The sequence below is a fragment of the Cibotium barometz genome, chromosome 25, assembly GCF_041138505.1.
Source record: "Cibotium barometz isolate CiBa-2024 chromosome 25, ASM4113850v1, whole genome shotgun sequence".
Taxonomy (NCBI): domain Eukaryota; kingdom Viridiplantae; phylum Streptophyta; class Polypodiopsida; order Cyatheales; family Cibotiaceae; genus Cibotium; species Cibotium barometz.
Window position 1 is genome coordinate 7559311 of NC_141070.1, and position 21024 is coordinate 7580334.

The following is a 21024-nucleotide window of genomic DNA, read 5'->3' on the forward strand; positions in this document are numbered from 1 at the left end:
CCCATGCATGCCTTGAGTAATCATCAATGAAAGTCACGAAGTACAAGTGTTTACCAAATGACGGAGTTTGCATAGGCCCACATACATCACTATGTACAAGCTGCAATTTGCGAGTGGCCCGCACCGAACCATCCTTTGGAAACACAGAACGTTGCATTTTGCCCAAAATACAGCCTTCACAAACATGTTTCAATGGTGCCTCAAGAGGGGGCAATGAAGCAACCACATCAAATTTCTGCAAAGGCAGCAAACTAGCAAAGTTTAGATGACCAAAAAGAGCATGCCATAGTTTTGCATCTGAAACTGCCTTTTCATCAGAAACTGCATTTGTTGAATCTTCCACACACTTGTCATAAGAATTGAGCCTATACAGCCCACGAAACAAGGTGCCAGATACAATAATCGTATCACTAGAAGTCAAATCATGAACAGAACATCTGTCATCCACAAATTTGATTACAAATCCAAGTCTAGCAAGCGCAGAGGCAGACAATAGATTCTTCTTTATCCCTAGCACATACAAAGCATCTGAAAGTGTGAAAGCGCTGCCATTTGCAGCAATAAGCATAATTTTACCAATGCCCTTCACTAGGTAAGAAGCATTATTGGTACATGTGACAGTATTCCCATTAGGGACAGCCTCAAGAGAAGTGAACATATCACGATGCGAGGTAATGTGCTTTGTAGCACCACTGTCAAAATACCATACATGAGAGTCAACAGAAACTGCCAAACATGCATCATATACAGATGGGTCATACTGGCAATACATGCTAAATGCCCATTCTGTATCCTGCACAACATTTGCAGAATCTGCATTTGTAGAAGCATCCGCTATTGTGGCTGCATTTGACTCTTTCTTCTTTGCCTCTTTAGCCTTTAGCTTAGGGCAATTCTTAATGACATGATCATTTGCCTTACAATAGTTGCACCTGGTCTTTTTCTTGCCTTTATCAAGAGCCTTCTCAGACTTATTGTTGCTACCTGTGGAAGGAGAAGAAGTTGCAGACCTACTAATAGGAGAAGAAACAGTGGAAGGGGCTGCCTTACCACTTCTTCTCTGCTGCTGCTAGTGGGCAGCAATAAATGCTTGATCAACTGCACGCTGCCTGGCCCTGTTTTGCCTGGACTGCGCTTCTTGCAAGAGCTTGTTGACTAAAGTATCATACTTGACAGCATCAGGTCTGTCCTCATTAAGAAGTCTCCACGTGGAAGCAAAAGTCTGATATGTCTCAGGTAAAGCATCAAGAATAGTCTGCACAAGAGAATGATCAGGAATAATCTCACCTGCAGAAATCAACTGTTCTTTGAGATCTTTAATCTCAGCAAGAAAAACATTCATGTCATCATCTTCTTGCATAATCTTCAATTCTAGCTCTTTACGCAGGTAAGCGATTTTTACCTCGTTACGACCTGCATACAAACCAGCTAGAATATCCCAAGCCTGTTTTGCTGTTTTAGCTGAACGAATATGTGGGGTGATGTTACGTTTGACAGAAAGTGCAATCAAGGCATGAGCTTGTGCATCTTTACCATCCCAACGAGCTTGTTCAGCAGTGGGTAAAACAGCAGCAATAGTAGAGCTGTTAGAACCTGCAACATCCTCTACAGATCCTACATCCACAGAACCTGGACGTACATCCGTACCCTGCACAATGTTCCACACTCCTTTTGCAACCAAAACATGCTGCATCATGTATGCCCAAAGTGGGTAGTTGCTGTCTCCATCCAGTTTGTCTTCAGCAGACAACATGCGAAATACATCATTGCTGTTATCAGCCATGGCCACTGACTGAAACTGATGCAAAAGCTACCTGTAATGAAGCAAAGACTGAACAGAAGACAACTTGTGCTATGTAGCACAGTCCACAATAGAACACGTATGCCTATTTTGCAGAAAACTGCACTGTCGAAATTTCTGCAGAAAATGACATGTGCAGAACTTGAAATGCAAAAACGAAGCCCGAAACGACCTCAGATGCAAATTCTGAGAATGCAAACTCCTTTGGGTTAATTTGCAGAGTATAGGGACCTGCAAAGCGCTTGTGAAAACTCACCTCAATCGGAGAACATGAGTCAGAGGGTGCTGGCGGCGTAGCCCTGGGAGCCGATTCCTGCTCTGATACCAATTGTTGGAATTGGGGTTGCAGGAAAGCACACAAAGCTTGGAGAAGAAGAAGCAAGAATGCACACAACACACAATGTATTAGATTGTGTCAATGTACAAAAGATAAGTTAGCCCTAGAAAGATGGGCGTATATACAAGCCGGGGGAAAAAACCTCCTAAAGAGAGAAAAAGTGCCCCGACGGTCCTAAGTGTGTTCACACACATCACTGCCTATATATATATGGCAACAAATCTCTTAATTCAAAGCTAAACTCTAACCTTGATAAGCTAGAGAGTAAGAAAATGATATTTTCATGATTTTGTGCTATTAAAATAATGGTAAATTATTTTAGATTAATTCATTCTAAATGAGAAATGGATTATCCTAACAATTTAGAAAAAGAGGAATGTTGAAATTAGCTTAATCTAATGAGATAATCATAGTTATGTTTAATTTTATGGTTAAAATTATGATTTAAATTCATAGTTTGATTTTAAGCAAAAAAGAGGAACTACTATCATATTTTCATTACAATCTTTTATTCTTTAGAAAAAAATTGAGAATTATCAGTAATAGCAGTGAAGCTATGGTAAAATTTTTAGAAAATATTTAATACATATCTTATTTTTATGCATAATGATAAAAGAGGACTTCCTACCATATTCTAGGATTGGACATCCTATGCAAAAAGAAAGATTTTCATCATATTCATGAGAAATATTTTTTTGTAATTATGCATAATCAATTGATTATGAGAAAAGATGAATTTTTGGTTAATTTATTTTTATGCAAAAAGAGAAATTTTTGGTAAATTATTTTATGCAAAAAGAGGAATTACCATGATAATTGAGATCCAAGAAACTAAATGGTAAAAGAGGAGTTTTTGGCATAATTCAAATTATCAGTATTTATCAAAAGTGGAATTTTGAGTATTATTATTTTTATTGGAAAATATGGGTAGAATTGATTTTTGTAAATCCCATGAATCTTTTACTCAAAAAAGAAGAATATTGAATATATTTTAATTGAGAAATTTGAGAAAGAATACGAAAATATCCATCGAGAAAAAGTACCTTTAACTAGGCCAAGTAATTGGCAGAAACTTAGAAAAGTCCAATCAGTATCGAAAGTAGAAAACAACACTAAAAGTGGATGTGATAAGATGTGATGTAGAGATGAATGAATGCAAATGAATGTGATGGGATGTAAATGAATGCGATGTGATTAGATGAGATGTGAATGTGATAAGAGGACATGTAAACGTGATGTGATAAGATGTAAATGTGATGTGATAAGATGTGAATGTGATGTGATAAGATATGACTGTGATGTGATAAGATGTGAATGCGATGTGATAATATGTGAATGCAATGTGGTAAGATAAGAGTGGATGTGATGAGATGTGATGTGATGTAAATGGATGCGGATGTGGATGTGATGAGATGTGATGTGATGTAAATGGATGTGGATGTGGATGTGATGAGATGTGATGATATGTGAATGGGTGTGATGCGATGTAAATGGATGAGAATGAGATGTGAAGTGATAGATGTGCATGTGAATGAATGAATGGATGTGGATAGATGTAATGTGAATGAATGGATGGTAGATGTGAATTTGAATAAATGGATGGATTTGGATGAATGTGATGAGATATGAAGAATGTGATGTGTTGATATGTGCATGGATGCGATAAGATGTGAATGGACGTGAATGTGATGTGATGATATCTGAATGGATGCAAAGAGATGTGAATGTGATGTGATGATATCTGAATGGATGCGATGAGATGTGAATGGATGTTAATGGGGGTGTGATAAGATATGAATGTGACGTGATAAGATGTGAATGTGATGTGATAAGATGTGAATGTGATGTGAGTGGATGTGATGAGATGTGATGTGATATAAATGGATGTGGATGTGGATGTGATGAGATGTGGATCTGAATGAATATAAATGGATATGATGAGATGTGGATCTGAATGAATATAAATGGATGTGATGTAATGTGAGAAGGTGACTCCAACTAATCAAGATGGCTTGTAGATGGTGTGGGGAGGGAGCTCGTAGAAGTCATGGGGGTGGTTGAAGGAGATGAGGCCCTGAAATAGGAAGTGGGAGATGAGGGTGATGCTAGCGCAGAGATATATGTAAGTCTGGTGGGAGAGGGGCTCATCTAAATAGACATTATGTTGGAGGAGGTTAAGTTGGATGCTCCAGTAATGAAGGTCAATGAGTTGGAATGGGATTTTTGGGGGGAGGGCAAGGATAGTGTAACCTTCCTCCCTCTAAATCTTGAGGTATGAAGGTGTAAGAACCTCCCCTTTTGTGCTTCCCCTCTCTGAAATATAAGAAAGATCTTGTTTTACCCTGTTTTGGCCTAGAGAGAGATAATCCAAAATTGAGATATCTTTGGATATAAAAATCCTCCTAGTGTCTAAAATGGATTCCCTTGAAACAGAAGTTCAAAATGAACTTTCCAATGTGCATTAGGAATTAATTGAAAATGGTATAGGGGATCTTAGCCTAAGGGTCTGCATTTTCAGAAATTTTTGGATTATGGTCCAAATAAGGTTCTAATGGGCCAATTGGATTAATCCAAGCATTGGGATGAGAAAAATCCAAAAGAATAAAATAAAATACCCAAAAATGAGTAAATGCTCACATAAGATGAAGAGTTGACTGAGTGTATACAGGGTTTATTAGTTAAAAATTAAGAGATATTACTAAAAAAATGAGATATTTTAGAATAATGATGTATTTCTTACACCTTAGTAAGGAAAGGGGGACTCTTGCGGTACGTGCCTATTTCACATGTGTGGAAGGGTTTTTAATTCAAAAAAATTATGATATTTTTATCTCTCCTCTCTCCTAGATCAAACCAAATAAAAAAGGGAGCCAAACTAGTCCAAATTTTGTCCAAATTGAGTCAAACTGAACCTGAAAAATTCTAAAACCCACTTGGACTTGGTTAGTGGCCTCCCTCACCTATAAATAGACCCTTAGTCATTTGTAAATAAAATATGGGAGCTATACCATGCCAATATTATATTAAAATAATCATATTTTCTATTATTCTTTAAATTTTCTCTCTCTACAACAACTCTTAGGGTTGCTCTTCTCCTCTTGGTGGACCAATTGATTGGTTGGGGGTTTCACTACAATTAGAGAATCAAGCCAAACTTGGAGGTAACATCAGTTTTTATGATTTTTTTTCAATTTTCTCACAATAACTTTCTTCTTCTCAATCCCTCTCAAGTTTGAGAAGCTTTCAAAATGATTGTTTTAATTCAAATCAAGCTTTCCCTAGGTTTCTTAATGTTTAATTAACATTAAGTTAACCTTTATGCTTAATTGTAATGATTTCTTTAAGTAAATCTCTCTCTCTCTAAAAGAATAGCCATCTTTATGGCTAAATTCCTTGGAAAAGGATGCTTCTCCATGACAGTCTCTTAACTCAAAGAAGCTAAACTCTAACATTGATAAGCTAGAGAATAAGAAAATGATATTTTCATGATTTTGTGCTATTAAAATAATGGTAAATTATTTTAGATTGTTTATGAGTAGTTGAAAACTACTCTAATTCATTCTAAATGAGAAATGTATTATTCTAACAATTTGGGAAAAGAGGAATGTTGAAATTAGCTTAATCTAGTGAGATAATCATAGTTATGTTTAATTTTATGGTTAAAATTATGATTTAAATTCATAGTTTGATTTTAAGCAAAAAAGAGGAACTACTATCATATTTTCATTACAAGCTTTTTTTCTTAGGAAAAAATTGAGAATTATCAGTAATAGCAGCAGCGAAGCTATGGCAAATTTTTTAGAAAATAATACATATCTTATTTTTATGCATAATGATAAAAGAGGACTTCCTACCATATTCTAGGATTGGACATCCTAGCTCGGGTCACATCGTGGCTATGGACTTGATCCATGACCATGAGTGCTCCTGATCCTATAAGATCATAGAGCTAAGACCTTGAAGCGGAAGGTTAACCCATTGTCTCGATTGACCTCCATGGCAAAAGAAAGATTTTCATCATATTCATGAGAAATATTTTTTTGTAATTATGCATAATTAATTGATTATGAGAAAAGAGAAATTTTTGGTAAATTTAGTTGTATGCAAAAAGAGAAATTTTTGGTATATTATTTTATGCAAAAAGAGGAATTCCCATGATAATTGAGATCCAAGAAACTAAATGGTAAAAGAGGAGTTTTTAGCATAATTCAAATTATGAGTATTTATCAAAAGTGGAATTTTGAGTATTATTATTTTTATTAGGAAATATGGGTAGAATTGATTTTTGTAAATCCCATGAATATATTACTCGAAAAGAAGAATATCGAATATATTTTAATTAAGAAATTTGAGAAAGAATATGAAAATATCCATCGAAAAAAAGTACCTTTAACTAGGCCAAGCAATTGACAGAAACTTAAAAAAGTCCCATCGATATCGAAAGTAAAAAACAGCACTAAAAGTGGATATTTCTATGAGTATATTTAATGTTGAATTGGGTTCTTATTCCAAAATTGCAATGTCTATATATCTCGTATGGTTTTGGGCTAGTCCTATGCATAATCAAGTCTGCCCAAAGACTCGCAGTTTCAACTACCTTTCTTCAGAGTTTGTCTTCTACAGCCCTAGACACCTCAAACGCATGAGCATTCAGCCATCTACATCAGTAAAACGCATCAGTTCAGCATTCAGCCTTGCGTTTTCTGCATCCACACAGTTTTCAGCATTCATCGTATCATCGTTTTGCTCCAGCCACTTGGTGAAGGTAAAACGCAGCATTCATATTCATTTACAGCCTTCATATTCAGTCTAGAACAGTCCCAAACAGCCCTCTCTCAGCCCTAGCTTTGCATCCCTCCCTCATACCATTGGGAAGAGTGCATAGGCTAGGAGATTGGACATCTCTTGTGTTTCTACAGCAGTGTACAGTTCAACCCAACACTTGGTCTTCAGAGGTCTTGCGTTTCTTCAAAGCTCTCTTTCACATCCCTAAGGTTCCAGCGCTCCTGCTGCATATGAGGGAAGGACAAGGGAAGGAATCCACAGCTCTGGAGCTCTCCATCGTGCCAAAAAAAGTAGGTTAGCGCGGGATACTTTCCTTGTTTTCAAAGCTTCTCTCTCTCCTTCTGCTGCCATAGAACTTCCATTTCGATTGACGTATGGTAGAGATTGGGTATGTTTGGATTGTCACAGATTTAGTAGCTAATGAATTGATGAGGCCTAATCGTGACCCACTAGTCACAGTGTCACAGTCGTTTCAAGGTTTACTTGGAACACGCAAATACATTCCTGCTCCTTCACAATTGCATAGCCTTTTAGCCTAGTGGAAGGAGGACTCTACAAACATGCAAATATTAAACTCAAGCTATCTGAATGCGTGTCGGTTATATGCTTATGATATCGTATATACAATTGCCCATGCGATTTCTCAACATTTAGCACAAGAGCAGAACTAAACCTTTACGAAAGCTCTAAAATTTCCCTGTCAATTCTATTGGAGCATCCAATCTTGAACACTTAAAGATTCTGCAAGGCTGGTCTGTAGTTAGAAAGAATGTCTTGGAAACAATATTGTCTGTCACATTTGGTCTTATAAAATTTCATGAAGAAGGAGATATCGAGGATGCAGTTTTTAAGTACATTAACAAACTAATCTTTCGACCAATCTTTCATCTTGATCACCTCAATTCTAGTAATCTCACCATAACTGCAAATGTCCCACGCATGTGTGAGCCGGATCCCCCCCTCTCAGGTAGCCCATGCTAGCGCGGGCTACTTTCATTGTTTTCAATCCTGCTCTCTCTCCTTTTGCTGCCATCGCCTCTCCTTCCTCAAGAGTAGGTTTTTCGAATAATATAAAAGGAATCGTCCACTCACGACGAGACTACAATCCTTTGTATAATGTAGCAAGCGGACCACCTTTTAAGGAAGTAAAATGTACAATAATGCAGTAAAGGAGCGGTGGGGGGAGCTACGAGCTCCATGGGACCCACATTACTCAGACCCCGGACTAGCTACTAGTAACTCCATGGGAGCTACCAGCTCCGAGTTTTTTCCTGGGGGACCATCTCCTCGGGCACGGCGATGGACCCAGCATTCCCCTACGAGGAGGATGGTAAGTGTGAGGAGGATGGCGATGATGTCGTGTCTGCATAGCTTACGCCGGTGTGCGGGCTACTTCTGTTGTTTTGACCATCCTCATGGCAGCGCAATGCCATGGATCTTCACCTAGAAGGAGTTCTTTTCTTTCTCTCCAGAAGTACAAACATCATTTCAGAATCACATATTTTAAATCATCATTTCAGAAAACCTTCAGGCTATGCTGGAGGATTTGCTTCATGCTATCTTGATCCCTGATGTAATTTGGAATGGATAGGGGACAAAAAGGCAACCAAAAAGCCTCAAGTCTATATTAGGAAATTTGGAAAAATCTCATTTCCATTTTCATATGTTCAGGACAAATTAGCCAATAATAGGTCAATAAAATGTATTAAATTCTTTTCTCCAAAGTACATATTTGTGATAGAATAGTGAGGCTTACAATAATCAAAGTATATTATATTTAATGACAATCTTATAAGAATGCTTTATTTAAAATGCACATTGTATACCACGAATTTTGGGATCACATTCATCATGTTGCCTCAACAATACATCGAAAATATAGAAAATGATTTTTTTTATTAATTCATCAAAGTCATTAATTAACGACAAACCCTTTGCCAAGGATAACATATCCTACTCCAAACTTAAAGTTCATAAATATCTTCATTTCCATGAACTCAACATTATATCTACGAACATTACTCAATCATTGAGTGTGTCCACTTGATAACATCCTCAAGTTTATTTGTATAACTTCAAATATCCTTAGTTCACAAATATCTTCACTTCCATGAACTCAATATTACATCCACGAACATTACCCATCATTGAGTGTGTCAACTTGATGACATCCTTATGTCCATTTATGGAACTACCAATATGGTATCAATTATCATATTTGTTTGTATGTTAGCCAAAGATAATAATGGAGATAGAAAAAATGACATTTGCAAATCTAAGAGAAGTATAGCTATAGACAGACTGATCCATTAAAGATAAGGCCTTAACAATAATACTTATAAATTGCCATGACTATAAAGGACCAATGTTCATAAAAATACAGTTGTAGATAGACTAATCATTAAAGATAATGCCTTAACAATGACACTTACAAATTGCCATAACTATAAAGGATCAATGCTTATTTTACCAAATATATTGAATGAAACATATTAATGATAAATGATGGAAACTTAATATTGATAACACGTTGCAATCAAAACTCATAGTCACCAAAGAGCTGATCCCCTGCCTTGAGGTTAGATATAGATTATGTTGAGATGTCAATCTCAACATGAGCTAACACTCACGAGGCGCCTGCATGATCGATCGACATTTATATCACTGGCGGGTTTGGTAGCTGGATGGTAAAGTGAAGTACCTTACAGATGTACTTCATGTTCCACATTACAAAGAATCTAGTTTCTATTGGCCAGATGATTGAGCATGGTTTGCACGTTCGATTTAACCTTGATGGCTATTATGTAAAAGACTTTAAAGATAAGTGCAGGTTGGTTGCAAAAGGCAATAGAGTGGGCATAATAATTACATTGAATGTAAATATGCGTGAAGTGTGTGCTCCAATGTTTGCAAATGGTTCAAGAGTTGTTGCAGATACAAACATTTGGCATAAGAGAATTGGTCATGTAAATGTACAAAGAATGAAGTCTATGCAGACTAACAAAATTGTGACGGGGTTGCCTAAGTTTAAAGTTGAAGGTATGTAGAAAGTTTGTGAAGCATGTCATTCGAAAAGCAAACAAAACATGTATTTCCACATGACAAAAATGTGAGCAGGAATCTGCTAGATGTTGTGCATTCAGATGTATGGGGTCCTGCAAAGACTATGTCTATAGGTGGCTTCAGGTACTACGTAACGTTCATTGATGACCACACGAGGAAAGTGTGGGTATACTTCATGAAGGATAAGAGTGAAGTGTTCACTCATTTTCAGAATTTTAGAGTTATGGCATTGAAAAACAAACAGGAAAGTATGTGAAGTGCCTAAGGTCAGATGGAGGGGGAGAATACTTCTCCAATGAGTTCTTTGAAATCTTGTTGTTGCGAAAGAATGGCATTCAGAGACAATTTACATGTAGATACACTCCGCAGTAAAATAGAGTTGCTGAGCAAAAACATAGGCACATTGCAGAGATAGCATGAGCATTGATGGGGCTAAGAAGAATATGCCCCATAGCTCTTGGGCTGAGGCTGTGTCTACAACAGTTTATATCATGAACAAGACTCCTACTGCAACCATACATGATGTAACGCGAGAGGAGAGGTTTACTGGTGCAAGAAACCTGATTTATCTCACTTGAAAGTTTTTGGATATATTGCATATGTGCATGTGCCAGAGGAGTTACGTACCAAGATGGATCCAAAGGCAAAAAAATGTGTGTTTATTGGGTATTCCCTCGAGAAAAAGGGATATAGACGTTATAATCCTGCTACACATGAATTGAGGGTAAGTAGGGATGTTGTATTTGATGAGATGAGTAGTTGGTATGCTCGTGAAAAGGAAGTTGTTGGGGCTGATATAAGTGGAAATGTGGTTGCACAGAATGCAGGTCAGCAATCACAGTCATTGAGTGGACCAAGAGAGTCCTCATCTAGGGGTTCTTTTGATAGACCAAGGAGTGGCAGGATGCGTCATAATACCAGTCCTGAAAATGTAGTTGGTACATCACATAAAGGCAAAGAGAAAGTGGTTGAACCCCTTGGTATGCCTGATATTTCTATAGGGCATTCTCTTGTTGATGGATATTCTAGTGGCTTGGAGATTAGTGTTGATGAGGAGCTTGGGATTCCAACAATGAGGACATCTGGTGTGAAGAAGGCTATGGAAGCCATGAATGCAAAGTTACAAATATCTGGAAGAGTCAAAAATCCTATGCAAAGGTTGACTTATGAGATAAGTATATGGCACATCACTATACGTATATGGCAAAAGTTGTGTAGGTTGTTGAACCCACATTCTTTGATAAGGCTATTGGAAATGTGTTAATAGAAAGCTATGGATGAGGAGATGGATGCATTGTATGGAAATGAGACTTGGGATTTGGTGCCATTGCTTGAGAGAAGGCAAGAAATCTATTGGCTGTAAGTGGGTATATAAGGTGAAACATAATAATGATGGTAGCATAAGAAGATACAAGGCTAGATTGGTAGCTAAAGGATATGCACAGACACATGGGATTGATTATATGAGAAGACATTTGGCCCAGTTGCAAAGATGGCACCTTTGAGATTTGTGATTGTGGTGGCTACATCTATCTAAAGGCTCCTTTTTACATCACATGGATGTCAAAAATATGTTCTTGCATGGTGACTTGCAAGAAGAGGTGTATATGGATCAGCCACCAGGTTTTGAGGATACAAGTCAACTAGAGTATGTGAGTAAGCTTCGTAAGGCCTTGTCTGGGCTGAAGCAAGCTCCATAAGCATGGCATGACAAGATTGCTGAGAGTAGTAACTTGTCACTATTGGTTTTTATATGGCAGATGCAGATCACTGTTTGTATGTGCGGAAGAGTGATAAGGGTATTGTTATCATCGCCATATATGTAGATGATCTTATTGTTGGGGGTGACAACTTGGAAGAGATTGAGCATGTGAAAAGTCTTCTCAAAAGGAAGTTTAAGATGAAGGATTTGGGAGATCTGCGCTACTTTTTGGGAATTGAGGTCATTCGCACACCTAAGGGTATTTAGCTGTCATTCACAGAGATAGTATGCATTGGACATATTGTCCAAGTATGGGATGGCTGATTGTAAGCCAATCTCGGTGCCATTAGATTAAAATGGCAAGCTTAGTGTGGATGTAGGTTATGTTTTGGAGGATCCCACTATGTAAAGGAAGATTGTGGGGAGATTGATCTAAGTCAGATTTGAGCTACATTGTTGGCTTAGAGAGCCAGTTTATGTAGGTTCCGTGCAAACCACATCTTGAAAGTGTGCGACACACACTTCGGTATTTGAGGGCCACTGAAAGATCCCTGCCCCCTCTGCATAACAAATTCCGAGGGTGCTAGTAGCGGAAGTAGCACTTCTTGCGCGGGGCAGAACTTCTCACTCGAAGCCTCACCCACGAATATCCGGACAAGAGACTAATCCCTCGGTTCTTCCAAAATCGAACCTGGATAAACTTCCCTTGCCCAACAGACATAGGTGATTCCTCCAGGATATTTTTATTCTAACGTAGTCAAGAGCCTTAACTAACCAAACTGATCCGACGGAACCCGTAAGTCATATGGTTAGATCAAGGAAAAGACTTGCACTTGGATCATAGAGTCCAATGCTTTTTTCCTCATCAAGAGGCACAGCCCTTGATTCTTTTCCATAGAACAAGGGTTATCCAAGATTTACTTCAACTATCGTAACTTAATAGAATTGAGTCTCATTTTAGGAATCCATCAGTCCAGCCTAAATCCCATGGGTTAGCCAACCACCCAACCATTGTAGTGATAGGATCCATTTAGGAATTTGGTTATGATTTGCCTTGGGTACCAAGGAAAAGAGTTCCCAGGTCCCCTAGCCGGCACTTCAAGCAAAGTTCAAGATAGTCACACCACTTACACAACTAATATGAAATTGCCTTTTTCACAGTTTGAAATTGCCTTTTTCACAGTTTCAGTTGTCTTTAAAATAAATTTTTAATGAAACCATAGTATCCTGATCATAATCCTCCAAAATATCTATCTTGAATTCTAATTTCCATCATCGGTGTACCTATGGCATCATTCGCAAACCAGAACTCTTCACTCAGGGGCCTTTTCAATAGTTCCTAGTTCATAGTACCTGGCAATATAATCACATAAGAAAATCCAGATGGACTCTTTGTTGAAGATCAGCAAGATCAACCAATAGATCCATATAAAAGAGCCATGGACTCATCCGTTTGAGGACCAGCAAGGCCAATCAACCAGATCCATGCCCGAGTTCAAAAAACAACTCTAACACCTTGTTCCATTTTTCTTCCTCAATGCACGCGTGGGTATCTTCTGCGGAGCACCATATGGTGAGCACCCTCTACGCTCCTTTGTAGGTCATCTAGTGCTTCACTCATAGGCCGCTTCCTTGGTCCCTCATCCACCGTACCGGAAGCTCACCATTTAAATTGAACCGAGGCTAGTAAAGACCTCGGTCGACCTTGCTATGCGAGATGTCCTCCGTTGACTCTCCGTTAGCTGTTGTAACTTTATCACTTAGGTCTCCCATGACCTCATTCACAAGATGGTCAAAATGCTTCCCGAGTATTCTTGACATAAAATAGTCATTTAAAAACAGGTCATAAATACAGTTTCTAAAAAACTCTCATCTTTCTACATTGTTCCACAGCCTTCGCCCACTTTGTGAAATAATCAGTGGCTATGATTATGTAGCGGGCTTGTGATGGATGAGCCGCCGGACTTATAGGGCAGAGAGGTGAGTGGTGCATCCAGGCCACTAAGCTGGATCGCACAAGGAAACTCCTCCCACCCTACCATGTAATAAAGTACTCGCGTTAGCAATGTAGTAGTGGCCAACTTCCCTTCTTGGAGGTTAGAGCAGACTTTGAGCAGCTCCTTAAAGAGATAATCTAACCAATTGACCATCTGCCCTTGGTGCACCCGAGCCAAGGTGGTCAAGTTGCATCTCGTGAAGTAGTGAGTCGGCCTGGTGGAGAGTAGAAATTGTAATGCTCTGGCTAGCATGATAAGATCTTCTTGAGTAATGTTGGCCCATTAAATGCCATCCTTGTTGTTGGGGCTACCCTTGAATAAACATCTAGTCATCAGCTTAGGTGCATTGGTAAGCCTGACATACGGCTGGTCTAAGTGGGGGAGTACCAAAGCATCTCTGATCAATTCCACACGCTAAGCTGCACCTGGTGTCTCTTGCCCTCATTATCTAAGATCTCACCAGTATGCTGATTGGTGTCATAGGTTTCTGTGAAGTATAAGGCTTTTTAGAGGTGAGACCCCCATGGCTCTAAAGTTGGGAGTCAGTCCATGCCAAGCTGCTCGACCTTCTACACTGGAAGCAAACGGGTGTGGCAAGGACAGTGAATGGCCATGGCAACTCGAGCAAATGGTTATGGGCTTCAAAAAACCAAAAGGAATGGGAGTTTGCTCATGCAAAGAAGCGGCCATGGAAAGGCCAGTGATGAACGGCCGTGGGCATCAACAAATCAAGAACAAATGGGCGTGAGCTTCCAAATTGAAGAAGGGAACATGCATTCACTCATGAAATCAAAAAGTAAGGAGACCAGGGGCTTTAAGTTTGATTTGGAATGGCCGTGGCAAACGGGCGTGGCAAGTCTGGGTAGGTTGGAACGGCCGGGGCAATTCAAGAATGGTCGTGGTACATTAGAACCTACAAAGGAACGACCGTGGCAAATGTGGAATGCCCATGGTATTTAACTTACAATTTTATTTTATTTTGGTGTGGGCACCCTGAAACAGGTTTTGTACCCAAAGGCTATGCTGCCGGCACCCCATTGTGGGTTTATATTGACCGTGTGCCCAATTCAACAAAATAAGGAGTTGATTCCAATTAGGCGATGGCGAGGTAGTGGGTATCACTTCCTTGAGAGGGATTCTGAGGCGGTTGGTATTCTGAGGTGGTTGGTAAGGAATTACTTGAGACTGAAAGAACTTGAGCTAATGATGGCATTGTTATACTCTGTTGTTGCAGCCTCACAATGATAGGTTGGGGGGTTGCTGACGTTGAAGGTGTATCAGTATAATTAACTCTGCCAGTGGGGCAGCATGGAGGTTGTAGTGTCACTATGAAGCTTCTGCTTCCCTTCTTCCTAGGCAGTCTTTACAACGGATGTCGCCTTGGGTTTTCATTGAAGGGTAGGGGATTGCTGAGTAACATGGGGTGGAAGTTGAGGTGGGGAGATTTGGGGCTTAAAAGATAATGATTGCCCTTGTAGAAGTGTTGGGCTCGTAGAAGAGGTTTGCGGGAAATATGGTCAGAGGGAAAGCACTTTCGCACGGAGTGTGTGGATTCTAAAAGAAACACATTTGATTGTGGTGTGATGGCAACTTTTGAGCAAGAAAGTCGAGCCAGTAGACATGATACCAATCTCATAGAGGACAATCTTGAGTATGGTGGAACTATTCACGATATTCTTGAGGTTGGATTTAGAGCAATTAGTCTATTCATCTTTAATGTCAAATGGTTCAAGGTTATATATAGAGGTGCTCAAGCAACCCTGAAGAAACATCCAAATGGGTTCTTCCAAATTGATTCCACCAAGTTTTGAATGATGAGAAAGATACCTTCGTATACTACCTCAACACTGTCAACAATAGGTTAGTAACCCAACCAATCCCAAATTAAATCTTGATGTAGTATAATAAAAGTGTAACCCCTTTGCTTTGTGATATTAGGTTGTGTTTCACGCCAATCGAATTGATTCAAAGTGGTGGTATGTTATACAAGTTTTCCCTTGTTCAAAAAATATCTTTCAAGATCAAGATGTGGAGGCCGAATCTCTAGATGAGGTGCAAGTACTACCTCAAATCGGCTCATTAGAAGAAGACGATGAAGAAAAAAATTTAGACGGGGCCGATGAAGAGCATGAGGAACATCAATCGGAAGAAGATGATGAATCACCTACTATAAACTATAAATCATGACAATGCTTCATTGGATCATGATAGTGATAGTGATCCAAAATCGGTGGTATGTTATACAAGTTTTCCCTCATTCAAAATATATCTTTCAAGATCAAGATGTGGAGGCCGAATCTCTAGAGATGAGGAACATCAATTCGAAGAAGATGATGGGTCACCTATTAATCATGACAATGCTTCATTGGGTCATGCCCAGTTCTTGGGTCTTCCGGGTATTAAGAGACTAAGGTTATGTAGAAGGGAAAGAGAAGGGTGTGAGTGTGAAGGGACTTAAGGTCCACTAGCTCACCTATTTAAAGGTGAAGCTAGGAGGCATTTTGTATTGAGCAAGGCCTAGTTGTATTCATAAACAACTTAATAAGCAAGATATTGTTCTTGTATTTTGTGAGCACTTTTCCTCCACACACGATCTAGCATAAGCACCACGTTTCCTCAACATGGTATCTACACCCTAGGTTGATTAGGACTCTTGTGGTGTAGATTAGGTCAATTTCTCCTCATTTTTCTTATCTCTTCACTTGTGGAGCTCAACCCCCTGGCAGTGGAGGAGCTCTACCAGCTTGTAGAGGCAAGATCTCATGGAGACTTCAACATGGAAAATGTAGAGGAGGCCCGGGTGCATCTGGTCGTACCATCAATTAATTGAATGCTTCACTCCATGCCGCGACATTGCTCTGTTTGTAGGCCGACGTAGTCCTGCTACGCTGCTGGCCGTACAGCCATTCACCGCTATGTGAAGTTTTTTGGGAACCTCAAACTCAACTTGTACACGTGTACATGAGTGATGTTCGTGTTGTGGTAAAGTCATGGGAGCACCCATTGACTCAGTGTGGGCATCATGGATGCGGCAATCAGGCTTTAAGCCTTGATGGAACTGTATACACAGGGACAATGATGAAATCTTGGAAGCACAAGCTTGTGTCCGGAGTGTGGTCCGCTAGAGATGGTGTTAGCCATTCGATTGCTTTGTTTGTGTACACGTCCCAAAAAAAAGAAATGGGCACTAGCAGGTTGTATTTGAAGGTGTAGAAGCATGGGGGCCAATTAAAAATTGAAGGGGCCAACGTTGCCTTGAATATGGTGTGAAATGGGAGGAGAAGGTGGCAAGGTGTGCATGGAGCAAAAGAGACCTTAGTACACAAGGGCTCTAATAAATATTATGTGATTTTATAAAAAGGTGGAAATATCGACCAACCAAATGGGCTGCAGCAGCATGGCGAGCACGTGATTTCCAAATACAGCAAGCGCCGACCGGAAGGTGGTCGCCTGGATGTGGATGGAGGATTTTTTTGGGGGCAAGAAGACAAGGGAAGCTGTAGAGGGAGCCGCCTCTGGCGACCAGAAGGAGTTGCCTTGTTTGGCTTTGGTAGCCAGCAGTGGCTGATGCAGGAGAAGAGAGGGAGCCCTGGGTGAATGGGCTACGGTGCTAGCGACATGGAAGAAGGCCGGAAATGGTTGCTGGCGATGACAACTGGGAGAAGCTGGACATAAGGGGTAGCCGGCAGTGTCCGATGCAAGCGTGGGAGGAGAGAGAACCGACGAGTAGTTGGCGAAGGCGCAGCTGTTCGTTGCAGAGTGGAAGCCGCCTCTGGTGTGTGACTGCCTGAAGGGTAGTGCAGGAGAGCGTAGGCACACTGGGCGCAGAGCTAACAGGGAGAGGGAGCAGCCTCTGGAGCGGGCTGCTGGACGTACTAGGACGTGTTTGGGGGTTGGTACGACTGGTGGGTTTGCAGCGAAGAGGAGCTGGTAGCGAAGGAGACTGCCGCTCTGCAGGCTGGCAGAGGAAGGGTGGTGTTGGTTTTGGTGGGCCGCTACGGTGGCTGGTAGAGCGAACAGTAGAGGGAGCCTTGGTTTTGTTTGGTCCGCCAGAGGAGCTGCCTGGCGAGGGGCTGGTACCGTGTGCTGGTAGCCGTCTCTGTGGAGGGAATTGACTAGTATGAGGAGCCAGAGGAGTGTCTTTATGTTTTTGCTGAGGCTGGTGCTGGCGTTGGCATTGGCAACGAGAGAGAGTGGTCTTCAGCTGAGGTGCAGTGTAGAGAATGAAAGAGGTTGGCTGCAGAAAAACAAAAGAGCGAAGGGACAAGGAGCGACCAGGAGCTGGAGTGGGCTGATTGTGAGCGGGTGCTAGATAAAGCTGGTTCTGAGGATATCTTGGATATCCAACTCTGTAAAGATGAAGGTCTATTTCAAAATATAAGTCTTGTTCATGCTCTTGGGTCTGGTGTCCTGGTGTGTTTGTATGCGTGTGTGGAAGTGTGGCACTCTATAAAGGCGTAAACAGCTTTATCGCTTCCGTGTCATCACCGCGTGTAGCCACCATTAGCCATGGGACTTGAGGTCTTTTGAAGCCCACTCCATCCCGTATTCACAGCTCAGATTTGAGCTCCAATGGTGCATCAACGCGGTAGCTACAGACAGAAAAATCAGGTGGTGTTTCATCTTCTCCATGAAGCTTTCCATTAAAGCTTCAAGTGTGATTTTTTCTTGCTCTAATCACCTTCTCCCTTGCTCTCTAATCATCCAAGTGATGATGTGAATGAGTTTTGCTGATTTTTCTCTTGAGTTTGAAGTGGTGCCAACCACATGAGGTATCCATAAACCTCATTCTCATCAAGCTCCATCATCAACATCAACTTTCAAGCTTTCAAAGCTTCAAAATGTGCTTTTAAGCACTAATAGTGTTGTTTAACACTAATTAATCTATTAATCCAACAAAGAGAGATTATTATAAAGTGTTCTTAAACACTAATAGTATTATTAGATACTAATGGTGAACTAATCACCAAAATGAGTGTCATTTGACACTAAAAATATGCTTTTAAGCACTAATTATGTTTTCTACACACTAATGGTGATCTTAATCACCAACCAAAGTATTCTTAAACACTAATGCAGCTAATCCCCATCAAAATTAGTAATTAAGGACAAACCCTAAATGCTAAACCATAAAAATTACTATTTTAATCTCCTATTTATGCAACATTCTCAACTTGATTTGCACAAGCCATCATCATGCTTTATGAGGCACTCATCCACCATGTGGACCAGCTTCCGACTGCAAAGGAGAAATGGGATGAGCTTGATAAGCTCTATGGAGCTCGTGGTAAGAATTCCAAGATCTCACTCAAAATTGAATTTTTTAGCTTGGAACTCAAAGAGGGAGAAGGCATTGGAGCCTTCATCTCTCACTTGAATCTCAATGTAATCATATTTCAAACCTTGTACGCCTAATGTTATAAAGGCATCCTATGTCCAATATCACCTATTCCATTCTTTCATAGTTGGTATTGAGGGGGGTTATTAAGAGACTAAGGTTATGTAGTAGAAGGGGAAGAGAAGGGTGTGAGTGTGAAGGGACTTAAGGTCCACTAGCTCACCTGTTTAAAGGTGAAGCTAGGAGGCATTTTGTATTGAGCAAGGCCTAGTTGTATTCATAAACAACTTAATAAGCAAGATATTGTTCTTGCATTTTGTGAGCTCTTTTCCTCCACACACTTGATCTAGCATGAGCACCACGTTTTCTCAACACCGGGGTCATGCCTTAAGGAAGTAGTGAAACCGTCTATACGACAGAGACGATGAAGCTAATGACAAAAGAGTTTCTCAGTTCAAGTCTTAGAACGAGCGTGCTCACTTCTGACCCCGGCTTGAAAAAAAAAGATAGTGATATTGATATTGACATAGAACCCTGTCTTTTCATTGAGCTTCCATTAGATATAGACATTGATGAAGCAACACATATGGATTTATTACAAGAGGGGATAGATTCATGATCTTGACATTGTTTCGCTTCTCAAAAGTTTTCAACTATTTTTTTTTTTGCTCGAAACATGGCTTCAAGGGTTTTAATGGATGATTTCTCAAAACTATATATCATTTTCTGTGTGCATGTGACATGTATTTTCAAAATTCACCATCCAATACCTCTCTGGACTTTCTTTCAATGAAAATAGCAACGTAATTTTGCTGCTATCCTCTCCGTTCAGCAATGAAATCACAGTATAGCAATGAAATTTTGCTGCTCTAGAAGCGCTTCTGTTGTGCAGCGAAATTTTGCTTTGCAACAGCGAACGTAATTCGTGACATCCCGAAAAAAAAAGCAATGTTGAAACGCTGCTATACCCATGACATGTTATAGTGATTCTTATGAATTGTGTTCATGCAATGGGTATCAAGAACTCTTACAAAGAGTGAAAAACTTTGTGTAACGTTTCTCCATGAATTTAAGAGTTCTCAATCCAAGAGGACCCAAAGGTATATGTAATGAAGACGTGGTGTACATTGTTGGTGATGTACAAGAGGGGAATGTGGCAGGGTATATCAATAGCTATAGTATTACAAATATAAGACCAAATATATGTACATTGTTGGTGATGTACAAGAGGGGAATGTGGCAGGGTATATCAACAGCTATAGTATTACAAATATAAGACCAAATATTTGTTATACTCTTGTTCCAAAGTTGCCTCCTTGATCTAAAAAAAGTATCACTACAAAGGATGGTAAATATTTCAATTAAAGGCATTGTAATTCTCTATATGGTAGTACAATAATCATTTTTCACTTCACCATTTTTGTCCATTGTATTGTTTATGATTTTCTCAGTTATACTAATAGAACACATTATTTCCAAGCATTCTATTATGCATGATGTATGTGTACAAAAATGGATGATTGTGAGATTATAATAAATTATTATAATGTTTCTTACTATGTACAACTTTACTTTGTTATGTCTTTGCACTTCAACCTATCTAACATGAAGCTTTACGGATGGTTTTAGTTTTAACACTTATGAATTGTGTTAATACAATGGGTATTACAAGTCTTAGATTTGGATATTTAGAAACGGTGTTTATCAACACCACATAATTCATGAGATGATTACCAATTAGCTCATTTGCCTGATGTTAATTTTGGATACTATAAAATATATGCATTCAAAGTCAAATCTTGGTACTGTTATTGTTAATCATAAGATTTTTCTATCAAGCCAAGTTCATGGCATTTCATTTCTCAATGGTAACCTAGAGAAGTAAAAAATATTTTAAATTTAATAGTAAAAATTAATTAAAAACTAAATTTTAATGTTTTATTATTTAACAATGATAAATTTTTTAAATAAGAAATAATTTTAAATATATATTTAATAAAA